Source organism: Phyllobates terribilis, unplaced genomic scaffold (genome assembly GCF_046119375.1).
Source record: "Phyllobates terribilis strain yellow unplaced genomic scaffold, ASM4611937v1 Scaffold_147__1_contigs__length_4592116, whole genome shotgun sequence".
Lineage (NCBI taxonomy): Eukaryota > Metazoa > Chordata > Amphibia > Anura > Dendrobatidae > Phyllobates > Phyllobates terribilis.
Genome location: NW_027362907.1, coordinates 972,556 through 994,534, shown reverse-complemented (window position 1 = coordinate 994,534; position 21,979 = coordinate 972,556).

Below are 21,979 nucleotides of genomic sequence, written 5' to 3'. Positions count from 1 at the left end.
CTATTCTAGTGAAATTAATTCTTTAGTGCAGATATTTTTGTCACAGGGGTACACAAGATATAATCGAAATATGGTTTCTTAGTACCATGGTATATAAAGCAGGCTATATTTCATCTTTTAATTTTTCGGTGCTGATATTGTTCTCCATACAGGGGTTCACATTTGTAATGAGAGAGCACTAAATGTGCTCAACTTGGTGGTTCGGCAGTTTCTCAAAACCTACCCATATCTTCCAGAGCTGCTTGTGAAAGTACAACGTGTGTGTGCCCATTTCAAGAAGTCAGCTATAGCTTCCACCACTCTGGCAGTGCTTCAGCAGCATATGTAGCTGTTAGAACCTTCCTGTTAGTTTTTTCTATTTTGTGGTCACGTGACCTGCTGCCTATTTATTCCAGCTTCACCCTTCTGGCCTGGCTGGACAACAGTGTTATTTGGACTCTCTATCTAGCCAGGTGCTTTTGTACCTATCTCTCTAGTTCGTTTGGTCCTTTGGACCTCTAAGTACTTTTTGTCTGTTTGTATTTTTGCTCCGCTACAACTTCTGCTAGGAGGTGTCCAATTTTGTCCCAGTCCCTAGTTCTTTTAGGGACCCCTCCCCTTATTCTATAGGTCTGCGTTCAGACTAGCTGAGGACGAAGGCAGGTCTGCTCACAAGGAACAGGTTGCCCGCTGCATCGTAGGGAATCAGCTTAGTCTTATGGTAGGGACAGATTCCCTTTCCTTAGTTCTTGTAGCAGATCATAACAGTAGCTTCCAGCTCACCGACTGTTGTGTGATGTCACCACATATTGGAAATCAATGTTGCAGATGTTGGGAAGGAAGGATTTGTGAACAGCAGATAGAAGTTGTATAATACCAGCTTCAACATGCCCATCGGCATTCAGGTCAGCCTCCGCACATTAGAACTGATGAGTGGGCATGGATGTCTGACATATGTGTCGTCCTCCAAAACTTTGAGGAATCCACCAAGATAGTGAGTGGCGATGATGCCATAATTAGCGTCACCATCTCACTTCTCTGTCTACTGAAACGCTCGGTGCTCAAAGTTAAAGAGGAGGCATTGCAGGTGGAGCAAAGAACTATGCAGCCCAGCCTCATCTCAATGCAGATTGGGTGATAATGAGGAGGATGAGGATGAGGAGGAGAACATGGATAGTCATCCTCTTGGGTAGGACAGGGAAGTCTTGGCTGTCTTGGAAGTCTTGATACCCCTCTTTCAGTCTGTGGGAAAGCAGTATGAGTTTCGCTTAATGACTTTCAGTGTCCTAAACCGTGGCTTTGCTTATGCACGTTATTTCTCAAAACGCATTGCAGATTATGCCATTGTCCAACTCTGTAGTGATTAAATTCAAGGCGTAAAAAAAGATCTTTGTCTGTGACTAAGTACCACAGAGAAGTGTGAGCTGATGGTGGACGGGCTGCCATTGCTTATGCAACAAGCTGCATTAGAGGACTTCCTGGGATTAATGACAGCCAGAGTAAATATGGTTTCCCTCTATGCCAGTCCTTTCACCGAGCTAAAGAATATGGCTGTGGTGAAATACAACTCTCATCGAGAAGCAGTGTCAGACTGAAGGACATTGGGCCCACCAGAGGATTTGATTCTGAGGGACCACCTTTCTCCCCCGCTAAAAACCCCCTAGCAGCTGCAACGTTTGCACTATTAACTAATAAATAAACTAATAAAGGAGAATAAACTAGTAAAGGAGAAGCCAGGGCCCACTGGAGGATTCCTCGGTTCTCTGGTGGGCCCATTCAACCCTGCCGAGAAGCATCCCTGGCTAAGAAAAGTGTGTGGGAAGGTTCCCGGACACTCTATGGCTGTTTTTTTTTTTACTGTGGACTGGCTCCGTACCATCCCTTGCCACATTCACTTGTCCACGTGTTTGTGGTTAGGTGGTCCTTCCCACTGAGTGCACTGGGGAGGGCAGGGGTAATGTTCTGGAACCCGTGCTTCTGGGAGGTGGGGACGACACCGTGAGAAACCATGGAGCTAGGGACAGAGTATGAAGACCGAGCCGACGCCATGAGGTCGTGAAAAGCTTCCACCTCCACAAGTCTAAAAGGTAACATTTCAAGTGCAAGCAGCTGTCCAGAAATGTGGCAGTATAGTATTGCGGCCTGTGAGTGGGTGGGTGGCTTGCTGCATACTTGCTCTTGGATTCCAAGTAACAGAAAACTAAGGAGATGGATGGGCTCATCATCATCACAACCTGAAAGGTTTGCGCTATTAACTCTCCTGATGGAGAAGCCAGGGCCCACTGGAGGATTCTCCGGTTCTCTGGTGGGCCTGTTCAACCCTGCCGAGAAGCAGTCCTGGCTAAGAAAAGTGTTTGGGAAGGTTCCCGGTTACCCTATGGCTGCTTTTTTTACTGAGGGGGAAACCCATGCAAACATGCAAACACAGGGAGAACATACAAAAGCCTTGCAGATGTTGTCCTTGCTGGAATTTGAACCCAGGATCCCAGCACTGCAAGGCTTCAGTGATAACCACTGAGCCACTGTGCTGCAGTTCACCCTCTGATATCTAACAGGCTGGAGAAACTTGCACCTAATGTCACTCTGTATCTTCAGCTCCTTTGTGAGAAACTAATGTATTTGGGCCACTCTGTCTACCAAATATAATTCCTGAGAAGGAAATTGGGGATGGCTTCACTACTGGTACTGAGGGCAATGCTAATATCATGGCATCGTACCATAGTTCACTGTAAATAATCCAGGCTGGTAGGAGCCAAACAGATTCCCAAGAAAAGTACCAGCAGTAATGTTCTGGGACCCGTGCGTGTGGAAGGCGGGGACGACATCGGGAGAAATAGTGGCGGCTGGGGACCAAATATGGAGACCCGGCAGCTGCCGTCATGAGGTTGTGAAAAGCTTCCGTCTCCACAAGCCTAAAATGTGACAGTATAGTATTGCGGCCTGTGGGTGGGTGGGTGACTGGCTGCATACTTGCACTTGCATTCAAAGTAACACTGACGTACAAAGCCACCCATAACCTTTCTTCTCCATACATCTCTGAACTAATCTCCCGATATATTTCCTTACGTAATCTCCGGTCCTCCCAAGGCCTCCTTCTTTCCACACTTATTTGTTCCTCAACCAATTGCCTCCAATACTTCTACCCAATATCCCCCATCCTCTGAAATTCTGTGCCTCAACACATCCGATTAGCTACCACATTCGGATCCTTCAGACACAACCTGAAAACTCATCTCTTCAAGACAGCCTACAGCCTGCCATTGCCTCGCTGCCACCTCATCTCAACACCACCGTAGCTAATGCAACTCCACGACCTACTGTCTCCTTCCCCACCATCCTGTAGAATGTAAGGCCGCAAGTGCAGAGTCTATAAGACTTAAGATGCAATATGGCACCTTGGCAAAGCTCAGTTATGTTCTCCCTCTGATATCTAACAACAACAAACAGGTCATGCTGGAGAAACTTGCACCTACTGCCACTCAGTGTCTTCAGCTCCTTTGTCAAAAACTAATGTTTGCTCAGCCAGTCTACCAAATAGAATTCCTGAGGTATGGAAATTGTGGATGGCTTTGCTTCTGGTACTGGGTGCTAATACCAAACCGTGGCGTGCCATTCAATGAATAGTCTTGGCTTATTGGAGACAAGCTCATTCCCACAGAAAAGTATCAGCATCTAAGGAGATGGTGGCCTCTATTATCATGAAGGATTTTACTCGTTGTCTAGTAGTCTGGCTTTTATATTAAAGATCCTGCTCATTTTTTTTAAGTGAGCACGCAGAGACCGTGGTTTCTGCAGCAGCACATCCAGGATGGGATAGGGGCGGAGAAATTGTTGTACCATCAGGTTGAGGATGCAAGCCATGCAAGGCACGTGTCTGATGTTGCCCCGATGTAGGGCCGCCACCAGGTTTGCACCGTTATCGAACACGGCCTTCCCTTGCTCCAGGTTCAGTGGAGACAGCCATTGCTCAAACTTGGCCTGGAGAGCTGTCCACAACTCTTCAGCTGTATGACTGCGATCTCCAAGGCATATTAATTTTAACACTGAGTGATTGCGGTGAGACCTGGAAGCGCAGTACGGAGGTGGGGGGGATTCTCTCTGCACTGTTGGAACGTGTCTCAGTAAGGCAGAGGTTGAAGGTGCAGGTGGAGACCCTAGAGGAGGTGGAAGATGCAGAAGCACTGGAGGAAGTGTTAGATACAGAGGTATGTTCCGCAAGCCTTGGGGATTCCAAAACTTGCAGTCTAGAGACACCTTGGTGTCTAGTGGTTTAGTTCTCCATCCCCTGGTGTGTAGTGGTTTAGTTCAACAACCCTGACTGTTTAGTAGGTTAGTTTTCCAACCCCTGTTGTCTTATTAGTTTAGTTCTCCAACCCCTGTTTTCTATTAGTTTAGTTCTCCATGTTCTGGTGTGTATTTGTTTCAATCTCCAACCTTAGCTGTTTAGTAGTTTAGTTCTCTAACCCCTGTTGTATATTAGTTTACTTCTCCATGTTCTGGTGTGTATTTATTTCTTTCTCCAACCCCCCAGAGGTTAACATCTGGTGACGAGGGTTTGGAGTCTTCTCTGACACTACTTCATCCGGTCTCAGATCAACTGAAAAAAATTTTGGACATCGCTACAAATGCTTTCCCCCTTCTTGAGTCTGTGAAGCTTTGGATCAGACCTCTGATGCCCCAGAATAGAATGTGTGAACAGCTCTGCAGACTCACCCATCTGTGCTTCCCCATAGTCAGTTTGTCGGTAGGAGAGTTGTGATGTGGGTGAAAACAAGGGTAATTGGGGTGGTATCTCTGAGAACTGTACTTGTGTGATGTTAATGTAGCACCCTGAGGATTCGGCTGCTACAGGGGTATTACACCTCAAGCCAGAGGTGTGGTATTCCACTCCCGGGTAAGGATGGAGTGTGGGACTGAGCTCAGTAGGCTGCATGCACTACATACATCCCATTTCCGGGGGACAGAACTACGGTACTCCCACCAAGTATATGTGCATGTACGACAGCGTCTGTCCCTGGCTGGAGTGGGAGGGGGGTGGAACATCCCAGTAGTGTAGGGGCAGATAGGGGGAGTACTCTGGGTAAAGCTAGGAGCTCATTGGGTGCTAGTCACCTGGGCTCACACATAGAGGGAGTATATAAGGTGGGCACCATCTTAGGACAGGGTCGAGTCTTTAGGAAGAGTTCAGCCAGGAGGGCTGACAGGGAGCTGTGGCTCCGTCTGGGCCCAGCTCCAGGGCTGAGCCTGCAGAGAAGCAGAGAGGAGAAAGAAAGGCCCAGAGTGGAAGACAAGAGGGAACCCTAAGAACCCAGAATCAGACCAAAAAGGGTGAAGGGTTGGCGGACACGGGTACCGGAACCCGAACTGGTGGAGGCCACTTATCCTCAGCCAGGAACCGGAGGTCGTGGTCAAGATTTGCCACGACCCTCACCAAATCCACCAGAAAGGCACACCAAGTATAGGGTCAGGGAACCCAGAGGAGGTTTGACCACTAAGAGACCCGAGGGAGCCGGCCAAAGGTGGATCCCTGGTGGGAACGGCCTGAGACAGAGAGAGAGAAGGGAGCTCAGGACCACGCTCCGGAACTGCCTGGGGGTTAGCCGAGTCCAGGACCTGGTGGACGCAGCACGGCTCGGGTGGTCACTCAAGGCCAGAGTGACTGAGAGAACACCCGTGAGTAAAAATCCTGAAACTGCATCTCCTGACTCTGACTCTTCTTACTGCACCATCACAACCCCCATCATCTACACCTGCTGCCCTGAGGCCATACCCCTCCCGTTGGGGGTTATACCATCCTCGCTGCACCCATACCACCGGCCTCAGCGGACTGTTCTGCAGCGGTGGCTTTAAAGCCACACTCAACGGGTGGTGTAGTCGACACTCAAGTTAACATCTACTGCCTTAGACTGCCACTTAGTTTGACACCCTGGGCACGGACCGGGTCACCGCCACAAGGACTACTACCCCTATCCAGATCCGGCTCCGGGTATCCCCATGAACACGACCCAGGGGGTGCGTCATTAAGATGGAGGAAGAGGAGCAGAGGCCACTTGGTGCAGCGCTTGTCATCTACTGGAGCACATATTTTTCCTGTCCCTCATCTACAAGGTATACCGCCGTGCGACTGCCAAAGAAAGGGAGTGGAGTCCAGTAACAGAAGTTTTCAAAATGCTGCACAATTGCTCACTGCAGCAAAACAAAGCTACTTCTCATCTCTCATATCATACGTGTTGAGAGCGGGAAAAAAAGAGGGCAAAACAGGCACCAAGCATACAAAATCATGAGGTATAGAAACAGAGTGTTGAAAAATATTTAGAAATTTTATTATGACTGGGATAAACAACACCACTAATTAAAAACATGGTAAAAAACATATACGACAAAGACAAGTGAGAATGTGACCCCTTATAGAGTTTTTAGTATAAATAGCCAATAAATATAAAATAAATAATGAATAAATATTAATTCATATATCCAAAATATTGCACAGGTATGGTATATAGAAGTTTGATTTTGTTCCTAATAGTATAAATGTACATATGTGGAGTATACTTTCCAAATGTGTCGCAGGAAAGCCACAAATATACTGATATTCTCCCTAACATGGACAAGTGCCAAATAAAGAATAGTAAGGAAGAAAGCATATAAATCAATTACAGAAAAGGACAAAATATACCAACCATGTGAGAGTCATAAATGAAGCAAAGGCATTTCTTGGATATCCCCTTTGCTCCATTTGCCGGTAATTCGACAAAGTGAACCATTTTACTGAACCTATCTACAACCACCAAAACCAGAGTTTTGCCTGCAGATACTAGTAGGTAAATAATAAAATCCATGGACAACTGTGTCCATGGCCTGCTAGGAATAGGTAGCGTAAGAAGAGTGCCAGACAGACGGGTATGCGATACCTTAGAACGCGCGCAAACACTAAAAGAAGACACATGTTCAATCACATCCCAATGCAACCCCGGCCACCAAAAATGACGAGAAAGGAGGTCCGCAGTTACCTCACCACCTGGATGACCAGCAAGCACAGAGTTTCATGTTCCTTAATTACCTTGCGGTGCAGATTAGATGGTATGAATAACCTTCCTGAAGAGCAGGAGGTAGAGGTGTCCCCTTGCGCCTCGAGCACCTCACCCTCTGGTTCTGGGTACAATGCCGAAATGACTACCCCCTTCTGCAATATCGGGGCAGGGTTCTCCTGGTTACCACTACCAGGAAAGCTACAGGACAAAGCATCAGTCTTGACATTTTTGACCCCTGGACGAAAAGTGACAACAAAATTGAACCTAGTAAAAAACAGGGACCATCTAGCTTGCCTAGAGTTGAGACGTTTAGCCGATTGAAGATATCACTGACCATAAGAACCTGTCATAAAAGTAATAGGATGGACAACCCCCTCCAATCAATGTCGCCATTCTTCAAATGCCAATTTAATCGCCAAAAACTCCCTATTACCCACGTCATAATTTCTCTCAGCCAAAGATAATTTCTTAGAAAAGAAAGTGCATGGACACCAGTTACCAGAGGACGGACCCTGAGACAATACAGCCCCAACCCCCACCTCCAACTCATCAACTTCTACAATAAAGGATTGGGAAACATCGAGTTAACTGAGTATAGGTGCCATGGAAAAACAGCTCTTTAGGGAGGAAATGATGGAAAATATCATTAATGAATTGCTGGAACACTGCAGGTGCATTGGTCAGACCGAAAGGCATAACCAGACTCTCGAAATGCCCTTTAGGGGTACTGAACTCTGTTTTCCATTCATCCCCTCTCTGATTCTAACTAGATTGTAGGCTCCCCTTGAATCCAACTTGGAGAACACCTTAGCTCCCACAACCTGGCTGAACAAATCTGGAATCAAAGGAAGAGGGCATGGATCCCGGATGGTAATTCACGGAAATCTAAACGGAGGACAGCCATATTTTTTCTTCACGAAGAAGGTCCCTGCAGCCACAGGCGAAGTTAAGGGTCTGATATGTCCCTTCTCCAGACTTTCAGCAATGAAATACTTCATGGCTTGTCTCTCAGGGCCAGAAAGATTATACAGTCTGGACTTTGGTAGTTTAGTGCCGGGGGTCAGGTTAAAAGGACAGTCATATGCACGATGAAGAGGCAACTCCTGACACCCCTCTCAGAAAAAACATACTCAAAACCAGACAAAAATTCAGGTAAGGTTTCCATAGAGACTGTAGAAAGGGATTAATTTAAGTATGTTTCACCAACCAGGGTAGGCCCAATACAATTGGGGTGGGAAGGCCGTCCAGGACATAGCAAGGAACTATCTCACAATGAACCGACCCCACCCTCAGTCTCACATTATGTACAATCTGAATCGGAGCTTTCTGTGCAAGTGGCACTGAGTCGATGGCGAAGATTGGAATGGGCTTAGCTAAATTACAACAAGGAAGACCATGAGTTCTCACAAACTCAGCATCAACCATGCTGACTCCAGCTCCACTGTCAACAAACACAGAAAATGTTCTTGGTTTTGCTCTCTAGCACCATCTCTGCTGTCAGGACAAACCCTGGAACTGCAGGGTGACGATAAATGCACCCCTTGCTTATCCAACTACAGACTATCAAGGGTTAAACAAGTTTACTTTTGCTTAGGCATCAAAGGATGGGCCCAAATAAAATGTTCCCTTTTTCCAGATAAAAAAGCACGTCTTTTTTATTGAGAATCTCCAGGGAAATGTACCCGCTAACTGCATGGCTTCCTCCACCTCCCCAAGTACTGGTTCACTGCCAGACTGCTCTCCTGGCAAAGGTGCATAACCCCGACAAGAAGGCCCCAGAAAAGGTGGTCTTACCCACCTATCCTGAAGGCATCTATCAACACGTATGGCCAATGACATGGCAGCCTCCAAGGACTCAGGAGTTTCATATACTGCCAAAGCATATTTCAACTTTTCAGTAAGGCCCTGACAAAATTGGCTTCTAAGAGTCGGGTCATTCCATTTTGAATCAGTTGCTCATCTGTGGAATTCGAAGCTGTACATCTGCACTGACTGATACCCCTAATGAAGGCGACGCAACCTGGACTCAGGCAAGAAGATTCGATCAGGGTCATCATAAATGAGGGCTAAGGCCCCCAAAGAAACCTCCACAGACCGAAGACAAACCGAACCCTGTGGCAAAGAGAATGCCCAGGATTGAGGATCTCCTTGCAGCAGTGAGATCACAATTCCCACTCCTTGCTCCTCATTTCCAGAGGAGTAAGGACAAAGTTTAACATACAGTTTGCAAGCTACATTTAACACAAAAAAACTTGTCCTTACCTCCTGAAACCCTGTCTGGGAGGGCAACCTTGGGTTCAAGCTGGACCAGCCTACCTGCAGAGACCCCAACATTAGCAACCTGCAGAAGCTGTTGCTGCTGCTGATCATCATGGCAGAGTTCAGTCACCTCCAGAAACAGACAGTGCAGCTGCTCTGCCAGCTCTGCAATCGGATCTGTCAGGGAAATATTGAGGAATACTGAAAATATTCTTCCTCCCCCTGTCATAGATATTGACCATTTCTCCCAAGCCTCTCTTCACCCCCTCCTGTATTCCCCTTTTGGTCAGTACAAAAGCTGTTTCCATGTAAATCTCAGCACAAAAACCCACTTAACACAGTCATGAGTAAGGCCTTAAACAAATTCTGGCAGCCAACAGGTGCCACCAAACTACTTAAAATGCGAGCATCCTTTTCTCTGGCAGACACAGGGGGTGATTAGACACAGAGAGGTGGACGAAGCTCGTTAAGTTGAAAGGCAAAGTAGGTCGTCCCGTGCAGGTGACAGGGTCATGCCAGATGGTGACATGGTCAGTGGTAGCTGCCCCATGACTAGTACGGCTTCAGAGGTGGTGAGAAAGGATGGGGAGAAACACGGGGATCATAAGGAAGGTGGTCCCGTGCCACCGACAAGTGCCATGATGGACTGTGACAGGGCCGGTCTTAGCTCCCCTATTGGGAGCACAGCTCCTAAGGTAACGATGACAGGTAAAAAGGTAGGCCCCATAACGCGGCAAGGTAACAGGAACGTGTGTCTCCCTGTCTGTCAGGAGTATGGGAGGAAGGTACCTATAGCCTGTCAGAGGTGTGGGGAAAATGTATCCCGAACCGGTCAGGGTGACCGGAAAACTGGATTCCCAGTCGATCAGGGTGGTGTGCAAGTTGGGTCCACGGCTTGTCGGATCAGCAGGAAGGGTGGGCCAGGAGGTGGGCTTAAGGGGTGACCTGTAAATCAGCCCCTACGCCACCTCAAAGAGGGGGAGATGTCAGGGAAATATTGAGGAATATTGAAAATATTATTACTCCCCCTGTCATAGATATTGACCATTTCTCCCAAGCCTCTCTTCACCCCCTCCCGTATTCCCCTGTTGGTCAGTACAAAAGTTGTCCCCATGTAAATCTTAGCACAAAAACCCACTTAACACAGTCATGAGTAAGGCCTTAAACAAACACTGGCAGCCAACAGGTGCCACCAAACTACTTAAAATGCGAGCATCCTTCTCCCTGGCAGACACAGGGGGTGGTTAGACACAGAGAGATGGACAAAAGTTGTTAAGTTCAAAGGCACTCACAAACCATTCCCAGCCACCAGCCCCAGTCTGATCAGAGCCGATATGAAATATGGAATAACTGAAGTTCCATAACTTCAGTTTTTCTTATCCGTAGGCCCCTTCTGGGGGGCTGTAGCTCAAAAGTAACAAAACAGCAAATTGCAACTATGCGATATGTGGTCTCTAAATGAAGGTAAAATCGTAATAGAAAATATGGTACCACTTTGGGTTTCTGTGATCAACCAGCGCTAAGTTATCCCAAAAAACAGATTTTTAATACAAACATCAAGGGTGGAGCCGAGCCCACATGATGTCATCACAGGGGGTCTCTCCCTTCAGCATAACATAGTTTGCTGAGGCTGGAGCCATGTTCTTTGTCCGGGAGTAAATGTCTATAATAGCGGAGGACCCTGTTCGATAACAGTTTAAGCGGAGCGTCTACCCTCTACCCATATAGAATAGTCACAGCGATCTTTATAGTGTAAGTTTCTTCTTTAATCCTTATTATTTTGTGTAACTGCTTATGTATTTTAATGTCTCCTTTGTAACATCCTTGTATATATTTTTCCTAAACACTGCCTCCCTTTTTGATTAAATACAAAATGTAATAGTTGTTTCTTTTGTCCTGTAATCGTTCCCTCCCCCAAAGCTATACGCTACCAGAACGCAGGCGTCCGCCCAGGCCTGTATTATATTTCAAATCTGGACGCTGGTGGCAGAGAATATTCATAATTGGGCTATCGTGAAGCAGACAGTGACCGTAAACATGCATTTCATGCGTTGGAATCCAGAGGTGTAACGCCCATATGCTCATTGGTCGCTTGCTGATACCTAAGGAGTGAGTAGTCTGGATCGTGTGCTCGCGATTCCAGATGGCACGGTGAGATATTGCGTGATCTCCCCGGTCCCGTCCCATAACCAAGAAAGAGGAAAAAAACACGCCCGGAAAAAAAAACACACACACAAATACGTAAAACTAACCACGTGTCAGGGTTTTTTTTTCTCCTAAATATGCATGGCCGGTAATAGTCTCATGCACAGTGTGGGAAAGACTAAGTGCAACACAAAGGGATGAGGGGAAGGAAACCCAGAAACTAGGGAAATGTGGAGACCCCTAGGCAGTTCTAATAACACCCTGCCTCCCCTACTGTCCCTATATTGGTTCCACACAAATCGCCGATACCTAAGCCCTGTATATCCCTAGTACTAGGCCCTGGATAGGGAAGGGGGTGTGAGCACTGGTCATTTTTCACTATAAACTAAAGACTACAAGGGAGACAAACAAAAGGGGATAACTTAGCTTAAGCAGACATCAGAGGAGAAATGCCAACAGTCTTCCAAGGGCACCAGAGAAGGAGCTGCTAGTACTCCAGCCAGAGCCAAAGAACATAGAAATATCACCAGCGAGTCCCAGAAGAAGACTGAGATGTTTTAAACACCGAGACCAGGGTGTGTCAATTAGAGCAGAAGGGAGGTGGCAGCTGGGTCCTAAAAGCGGACGCATTAAGAAGGCATCTGCAATGCCAAACGAAGTGACCTTCTGCAGCCAGATACAGAGCGACTGTTACATCTGACACCTCCGTGACAATATTATTCTGTATATGCACTGTATGACTTGGAGTGATAATGTTATGTAAAATCCCTTAGGCTGCATTCTCACATTTGTGTGAAAGGTCCGTGAGTTGCCAGATTTTTTTATAGGACGGCACATAGACTCATAGAGTTTTCTGGGTCCATTCACACATCCCTTAAAATCACGGATCTGAGAATGAGATCCGTGAGGGTCAGAGAATGTCCTGTTCTGATCGGATTTTGAGGACCAGAATAGGACATGCTCAATGCGTCTGTAAAAGCGGGAAGCACACGGGCACTACACACGGATACAGGAATGTAGCCTTATTATGTATAGCACAGTCCCTTAATATGTAGTGTACTCACTTATTATGTAAAGTGCCATCCTTAGTTACATAGTCTCCTTTCTTATTATGTATAACAACTTCCCTTATTATGTACCATCCTCTCTAGTTATATATGACTAGCTATTGAGCCCGTTCTATGGCCGGGTGGCGAGCATTTTTATTGGTATGTGGTCTCCCATCCTGGTATTTGAGCTGCCCCATCTTGGTATTTGTGCTGCCCCCATCCTCGTATTTGTGCTGCCCCATCCTGGTATTTGTGCTGCCCCCATCCTGGTATTTGTGCTGCCCCCATCCTGGTATTTGTGCTCCCCCATCCTGTTCCCCCATCCTGTTATGTGCTGCCCTCATCCCTATCCTGGTATGCATGGCATGCCTCATCCCTATCCTGGTATGCATGGCACCCCTCACCCCCAATCCTGGTACGCATGGCACCTCTCACCCTCAATCCTAGTATGCATGGCACCCCTCACCTCCAATCCTGGTATGCATGGCACCCCTCACCACCAATCCTGTATGCATGGCACCACTCACCTCCAATCCTGGTATGCATGGCACCCCTCATCTCCAATCCTGGTATGCATGGCACCCCTCACCTCCAATCCTGGTATGCATGGCACCCCTCATCCCTATCCTAGAATGCATGGCACCCCTCACCCCCAATCCTGGTATGCATGGCACCCCTCATCCCCAATCCTGGTATGCATGGCACCCCTCATCCCCAATCCTGGTATGCATGGCATCCCTCATCCCCAATCCTGGTATGCATGGCACCCCTCATCCCCAATACTGGCATGCATGGCACCCCTCATCCCAATCCTGGTATGCATGGCGCCTCTCATCCTGGTATGCATGGCTCCCTCATCCCTATCCTGGTATGCATGGCACCCCATCCCTCATCCTGGTATGCATGGTACCCCTCATCCCTATCCTGGTATGCATGGCCCCTCATCCAAATCCTGGTATGCATGGCCCCCCGAGATCCCTATCCTGGTATGCATAGTACCCCTCATCCCTATCCTGGTATGCATGGCACCCCTCATCCCTATCCTGGTGTGCATGGCATGCCTCATCCCTATCCTGGCATGCATGGCACCCCTCACCCCCAATCCTGGTATGCATGGCACCCCTCACCCCCAATCCTGTATGCATGGCACCCCTCATCCCCAATCCAGTTATGTATGGCACCCCTCATCCCAATCCTGGCATACATGGCGCCCCTCATCCTGGTATGCATGATACCCCATCCCTCATCCCTATCCTGGTATGTTTGGTACCCCTCATCCTGGTATGCATGGTACCCCTCATCCCTATCCTGGTATGCATGGCCCCTCATCCGAATCCTGGTATGCATGGCCCCCCCAGATTCCTATCCTGGTATGCATGGTACCCCTCATCCCCCAATCCTGGTATGCATGGTACCCCTCATCCCCCAATCCTGGTATGCATGGTACCCCTCATCCCCCAATCCTGGTATGCATGGTACCCTTCAATCCTGGTGTGCATAGCACCCCTCATCCCCCAATCCTGGTATGCATGGCACCCCTCATCCCCAATCCTTGTATGCATGGCACCCATCATCCCCAATCCTGGTATGCATGGCACCCCCATCCCCAATCCTAGTATGCATGGCACCCCTCATTTCAAATCTGGTATACATGGCACCCCTCATCCCCAATTCTGGTATGCATGGCACCCCTCATCCCAATCCTGGTATGCGTGGCACCCCATGTCTCATCCTGGTATACATGGCACCCCTCATCCCAATCCTGATATGTATGGCACCCCTCATCCCCCAATACTGGTATGCATGGCACCCCCCATCCCCCAATCCTGGTATGTATGGTAGCCAAACCCTTATCCTGCTATGCATGGCTTTCTCATCCCCAATCCTGGTATGCTTGGTACCCCTCATCACCCAATCCTGGTATGCTTGGTACCCCTCATCCCCCAATCCTGGTATGCATGGTACCCCTCCTCCCCCAATCCTGGTATGCATGGTACTCCTCATCGCCCAATCCTGGTATGTGTGGTCCCCCCACCCCCAATCCTGGTATGCGTGGTCCCCTCACCCCCAATCTGGTATGCATGGTTCCCTCATCCCCCAATCTGGTATGCATGGTCCCCTCATCCCCCAATCCTGGTATGCATGGTATCCTCATCCCCAATCCTGGTATGCATGGTCCCCTCATCCCCCAATCCTGGTATGCATGGCACCCCCATCCCCCAATCCTGGTATGTATGGTAGCCAAACCCTCATCCTGGTATGTGTGAACCCCTCATCCCCCAATCCTGGTATGTGTGGCCCCCTCGCCTCCCAATCCTGGTATGCATGGTCCCCTCACCCCCAATCCTGGTATGTATGGTACCCCTCATCCCCCAATCCTGTTATGTGTGGTCCCCTCATCCCCCAATCCTGGTATGCATGGTCCCCTCATCCCCAAATCCTGGTATGCATGGTCCCCTCATCCCCAATCCTGGTATTCATGGTCTCCTCATCCCCAAATCCTGGTATGCATGGCACCCCTCACCCCCCAATCCTGGTATGTGTGGTCCCCCCACCCCCAATCCTGGTATGCGTGGTCCCCTCACCCCCAATCTGGTATGCATGGTCCCCTCATCCCCCAATCTGGTATGCATGGTCCCCTCATCCCCCAATCCCGGTATGCATGGTCCCCTCATCCCCAATCCTGGTATGCATGGTCCCTTCATCCCCAATCCTGGTATGCATGGCACCCCCCATCCCCCAATCCTGGTATGTATGGTAGCCAAACCCTCATCCTGGTATGTGTGACCCCCTCATCCCCCAATCCTGGTATGTGTGGCCCCCTCGCGTCCCAATCCTGGTATGCATGGTCCCCTCACCCCCAATCCTGGTATGTATGGTACCCCTCATCCCCCAATCCTGTTATGTGTGGTCCCCTCATCCCCCAATCCTGGTATGCATGGTCCCCTCATCCCCAAATCCTGGTATGCATGGTCCCCTCATCCCCAATCCTGGTATGCATGGTCCCCTCATCCCCAAATCCTGGTATGCATGGCACCCCTCACCCCCTAATCCTGGTATGCATGGTACCCCTCAATCCTTGTATGTATGGTACCCCTCATCCCCCAATCCTGGTATGTGTGGACCCCCTCATCCCCCAATCCTGGTATGTGTGGCCCCCTCATCCCCCAATCCTGGTATGTGTGGCCCCCTCATCCCCCAATCCTGTTATGTGTGGCCCCCTCATCCCTCAATCCTGGTATGCATGGTACCCCTCATCCCTTTCACACTGCACACATACAAAAAAAATAAACACTTAAACTCACCTTTCTTCCCTGTGCTCCAGCGCTGCTGTGTCCTGTTCTGCCGGAGGCTGGGGGAGGAGTGTGGCGCCGGAGTACGAGCGTGCCCATACGCTCCTCCCGGTCAGGTAAGTATGTAAGTATGGTGCCGGAGATCACGGTATGTGTTCAGTGTCTACGCATACCGCGATCTCTAGTGCTTACATAGCATATTCTTGTTTTTTTTTTCAGTCACAGTGCCCTCTTTTATTACATAGTCATCTCTTGTTAGATATAAAATGACTGCTGATGAGGTAGCATCTGACCAGAAGACCAGTCCATCATCTCCTCCATCAGAATAGAAACTTTCCCATGCTCCATCAGCCGTCAATATATACTGCATTATATATCTAACAAGAGAGGACGTCGTGTAATAAAAAAAACAGGGCACTATATTATCTGATATGTAAGGGGCGGTGCAGTACATAACAAGAGAGGGCACTGTGTAATAAGGGATGGTAATATATATAACAAAGGAGACTATGTAAGATATATTTGTATATATGGATATATATATATATTTAATCTGTAGTTTTTTTGTAATAAAAGGAGGGGGGCCCAGACACATTTCTTGCACAGGGGCCCCAAGCTGTCAGTGTCAGCCCCTGGTGAGTATATATAGGAGAGTGGAATGGCTAACACTTAACAGCTGAGATCATCCAACCAGGGAAGCTTCAGATACTGAAGCTGAACAGTTTAACCCCTGCACTGCTAACAGAAATCTGTACCGCTTAATATGAAGAAGTGCTTCTGGTCAGTGCAGGAGTGCATGAAATCAGTTGCTGCGGCCTTCTGGGCCCTCTCTGTCATGGTAAATCTGTGACATTAAAGCAGTCTAATTGTCATTTTGAGGTAACAGATTCCCTTTCAATAAGCTTAAAAATAATTTCACCCAACGAATGAATTCTTTGCTCTTGCATCAAGTGATTCACAGCTTGCTTAGATAGATCGATAATCAGTTTACGATAATTGGCTGCAGTGTTAATGCTCCTTAAAAGGGGTTGTTTCACATTGGAAAATTACCCCTATCCTCAGGTGGTTGGGTGGGGTTAGCTTTCTGACCTCTGCGGTCATGACTTTGTTGTCGGGTATCCCAGGACCAGGGGCTCCTTCCCTGCCCCTAATGCTAGGGGCGCCCTCGCTAGCCCTGTTCCCTAGATTACTTCTGATAGTGAAGACACCAGGGCCATGTACCTTGTCTGAGCTCCTGAATCCAGCCTCAGTGAGGGAAGAGGGAAGTAGTAGTGTATGGCAATACACCAACTAGACTAATAAGGTAATATAAACAGGGATAAAGGAAAATGCCAAACATACAAATATGCTCACACAAACAACAGAGGTAAACACCGGGGAGTGGAGGATGGGGGAAAACCAAAGTAGGAGAAGGAGAGGATTAACATACAACCAAAACCACGCAACAGTCTTAGATAAATTCATCAAACACCTTCTCAAACAAAAACAAACCAACAAACTCCTGAATTATGCAGCAATGAAACTACCTCTGGCAATGAGCGCTTGCCAGAGCCCAGAATATATAGGAGAGGGGAGTGGCTAACAGTGAACAGTTGAGAGCCAAGGCAGCGAAGCTTCCAACAGCTCTCAGCTCTCAGGTTAACCCCTGCACTGCCAAAATAAACCTTCACCGTTTAATATGAAGGTGAAATGCTTCTAACCAGTGCAGGAGTAGGAGGAATCAGGCGCTTCTGTCTTCTGGCTCCTCTCTGTTGCGGTAAACCCATGACATCTGCTACATGCTACAACTAAAACCTCTGATTGTGTCACAACTACTGTACCAAGTAAACTAATTTATATATCGTTGTAATCAGGGTCTCTTTTCCTACATTATGCTGCTCTCAAAGGAGGTAGCAAAAACCTGCTGACAGATTCACTCTAAGTGATCTTGCCCCCTACTGATAAGATTTATCTCAAAAAATGTCCTATTGTAAAGTCAAAACAGTACTTCTACAATACAATATATTTCGACTTATCAGGTGGCATAGTTACAATCTGATAATAATTAGAAGTAACACTAGAGTGAGAAATAAAATAAGAATTTTATTTAACGTAAATTAAAATGATCATTAAAACAGGATTTAGGTGCTAATACTGGAAGACTTATATGAGCCTACAGAACTATATACAGTTATATGAAAAAGTTTGGGTACCCCTATTAATCTTAAGCTTATTGTTTTATAAAAATTGGTGTTTTTGCAACAGCTATTTCAGTTTGATATATGTAATAACTGTTGGACACAGTAATGTTTCTGCCTTGAAATGAGGTTTATTGTACTAACAGAAAATGTGCAATCTGCATTCAAACAAAATTTGACAGGTGCATAAGTATGGGCACCTCACCAGAAAAGTGACATTAATATTTAGTGGATCCTCCTTTTGCAAAAATAACAGCCTCTAGTCGCTTCCTGTAGCTTTTAATGATTTCCTGGATCCTGGATGAAGGTATTTTTGACCATTCCTCTTTACAAAACAATTCCAGTTCAGTTAAGTTTGATGGTCGCCGAGCATGGACAGCCCTCTTCAAATGATCCCACAGATGTTCAATGATATTCAGGTCTGGGGACTGGGATGGCCATTCCAGAACATTGTAATTGTTCCTCTGCATGAATGCCTGAGTAGATTTGGAGCGGTGAGGTGCCCATACTTATGCACCTGTCAAATTTTGTTTGAATGCAGATTGCACATTTTCTGTTAGTACAATAAACCTCATTTCAAGGCAGAAACATTACTGTGTCCAACAGTTATTACATATATCAAACTGAAATTGCTGTTGCAAAAACACCAATTTTTATAAAACATTAAGCTTAAGATTAATAGGTGTGCCCAAACTTTTTCATATAACTGTATATGAAAACGCTGCCACACTCTGCATACCCCAGCCACATATACTCACCTGATAATTCTTGGTACTAATGAGGAGTTCCAATTGTATGGGCACTCTAAATGGCATTTGTAGCATCGGAGTCTCTGCCTCCTGCCGGGCAGAGATGCCGTTCCCCTCACCGCCGCGGTCCTGGTCCAGCGTCTTCCTGCTCCCCTGCTGCTGCTGTGGTGCGCACTGCGTGCAGCTTCCCGGGTACTGTGCTTAGGGCGCGCATGCTCTCCCTCCCTCTTAAAGGGGCCATGCGCGCCGTCCTAAAGAATCCCCGGCCAATGGCCGGAGGACTTCTCCTATATAAGGCACCTCCTCCAAAATGGAGGTGCCAGTGCAAGGTTGTTGTTTTGTGTGCTAACACTTTCCTCAGCTCTCAGGTCCCGCTGCCTGTCAGTCCTGCCCGCCAGTCTAACAGTCCAGCCCGTCAGTCTGTCTAACAGTCCAGCCCGCCAGCCTGTCTAACAGTCCAGCCTGCCAGTCTGTCTTACAGTCCAGCCCGCCAGTCTGTCTATCAGCCGTGCCCGTCAGTCTGTCTACCTGCTGTGCCCACCAGCCTGTCTAGCTGGAGCACCTGCCAGTTACCTGCCGTGCCCTCCAGCCTGCCTACCTGGAGCACTTCTCAGTGACATGCCGTGCCCGCCAGTCTGCCTAACTGGGGCACCTGTCAGTGACCTGCCGTGCCCGCCAGCCTGTCTATCTGGGCACCTGCCAGTTACATGCTGTGCCCGCCAGCTTGCCTACCCGGAGCACCTGTCTGGCTATCTGCTGTACCTGCCTGCTTATCTGCCCGACCACCCGCCAGCCTTCCTGCCGTGCTCATCCACTGTACCGGTCAGCTCCAGTCATCTGACCCGTGGGAGTCAACTGCTCTCACACAAGGTAGGTCCCAGAGTTGCACCTGGTTTACCTGCCCGGTCCCTCCCTGGTTCATGGAGTCGACTAAGCAGCCGTGTGACCTGGGTCGGTCCGAGTAGGCACTTAGTTACGCCCCTCTGGTCCCTCCTTGCACTGAAGCACAGAGGTTCCACCACCCGGACCCGTAACAGCACTTCTGCACTTCTGAGCGCCAACATATTGTTACTCTAATGGTTTGATACTTGCTCCACCACCAGGCGTTCTATGCACAGGTTGCACAATGTATGGATGCATTTTCTCCCCTTTTACCTGTATCATAATTTTCCAAATAAAGGTTTTTGTATGTTTTGAAACACAATTGGACTGTTTGATCGTTTTTTGTTTGTTCTATTCCACTGCTTGCACATGACGATCAGTCCTATGTAGGTCCTAATATCTATTTACATACTGTATATTGAATATGCTGTTAATTCTTTCTTGTCATTGTGACAAGATGAGTCGTGACTGGAAGATGTTGACAAGAAGGTCTGACCAGATGGAGAAGAAACCGTAGAAAACGACTCTAATCAGACGAGACGAGAGCTGTAAGTTCCTGGATGTAAATATTATTCTGTATCTGCGCTGTGTGACTTGGAGTGATAATGTTATCTGTAAAATCCCTTACGCCACATTCTCACATTTGGGTGATATGCCTGTGTGCTGCCAGATTTTTTTACCGGACGGCTCACGGACTCGTAGTTTTATAGGTTCATTCACACATCTGTGAAAATCACAGATTTGAGAATGAGATCTGTGAGGGTCAGAGAATGTCCTGTTCTGATTTTGAGGATCAGAATAAGACATGCTCAATGCGTCTGTAAAAGCAGGCAGCACACTGACAGGGCACACTGATACAGGAATGTACCCTTATTATGTATAGCACAGTCCCTTAGTATATACTGTATATACTCACTTATTATGTATAGCGCCATCCTTACTTACTTAATTTCCTCTTTTATTATGTATAACTCTGTCCCTTATTATGTGCAATGCTCTCTAGTTATATATGGTGCTGTCTCTTATTACATAGCTTCCTCTGCTATTATGTACAGTGCTGTCCCTTACATAGTGTATTCTTGTTATTTTTGTTATTCACAGCGCCCTCTTTTATTACATAGTCCTCTATTGTTAGTTATAAAATGACTGCTAATGGAGCAGAATCTGACTAGAAAACCGGTCCATCAGCCTCCTCCATTAGAAAATAAGCTTTCCCATGCTCCATCAACAGTCATTGCATTATATATCTAACAAGAGAGGATGCTATGTAATAAAAAACAGGGCTCTATATAATCTGATATGTAAGAGACGGTGCTGTACATAACAAGATAAGGTACTGTGTAATAAGGAATAATAATATATATAATAAATTAGACTATGTAACATATACACAGTATATATGTGTGTGGATATATATATATTTCTTGCACATAGGCCCAAGCTGTCAGTGTTCATCCCTGCTGGTACATATGTCCCTCATCCTGGTATATATGCCCTCCATCATGGTACATATGTCCCTCATCTTGGTATATACAGAGGGGAAAATAAGTATTTAATACACTGCCAATTTTTGCAATTTTTGCCATCTACAAGGAATAGAGAGGTTAGTAATTTTAAGTACACTTCAACTGTGAGAGACAGAGTCTAAAAATAAAAACCAGAAAATCACATTGCATGATTTTTAAATAATTAAATTGCATTTTATTGCATGAAATAAGTATTTGATCACCTCCCAACCAGCAAGAAAAACAAAAAAACAAACAACAAAATTGTCGACCTGCTGGGATGGGCTACAGGACATTAAAAAATGGAAGAAACACAAGATGACTGTCAATCTTCCTCGGTCTGGGACTCCATGCAAGTTCTTGCCTCATGGGGTAAGGATGATTCTGAGAAAGGTCAGGAATTAGCACAGAACTACATGGGAGGACCTGTTCAATGACCTGAAGAGAGCTGGGACCACAATCTCAAACATTACTGTTAGTAGCACACTGCACCATCATGGATTAAAATTCTGCAGGGCACGCCAGCACATGTCCAGGCTAGCTTTAAGTTCGCCAATGACCATCTAGATGATACAGAGGAAGCATGGAAGAAGGTCATGTGGTCAGATGAGACCAAAATAGAACTTTTTGGCATCAACTCCACTCGGCGTGTTTGGAGAAAGAAGAAGGATGAATACAACCGCAGAATCACAGTCCCAACTGTAAAGCATGGTGTGGGAAATATTATAATTTCGGGGTGATTTCCTGCAAAGGGGAGAGGACAACTGCACCATATTGATAGGGAGGATGGATGGGGTCATGTATAGCAATATTTTGGCCAACAACCTGCTTGCCTCAGTAAAAGCATTGAAGATGGGTCATGGCTGGGTCTTCCAGCATGACAATGAGCCGAAACACACAACTAGGGCAA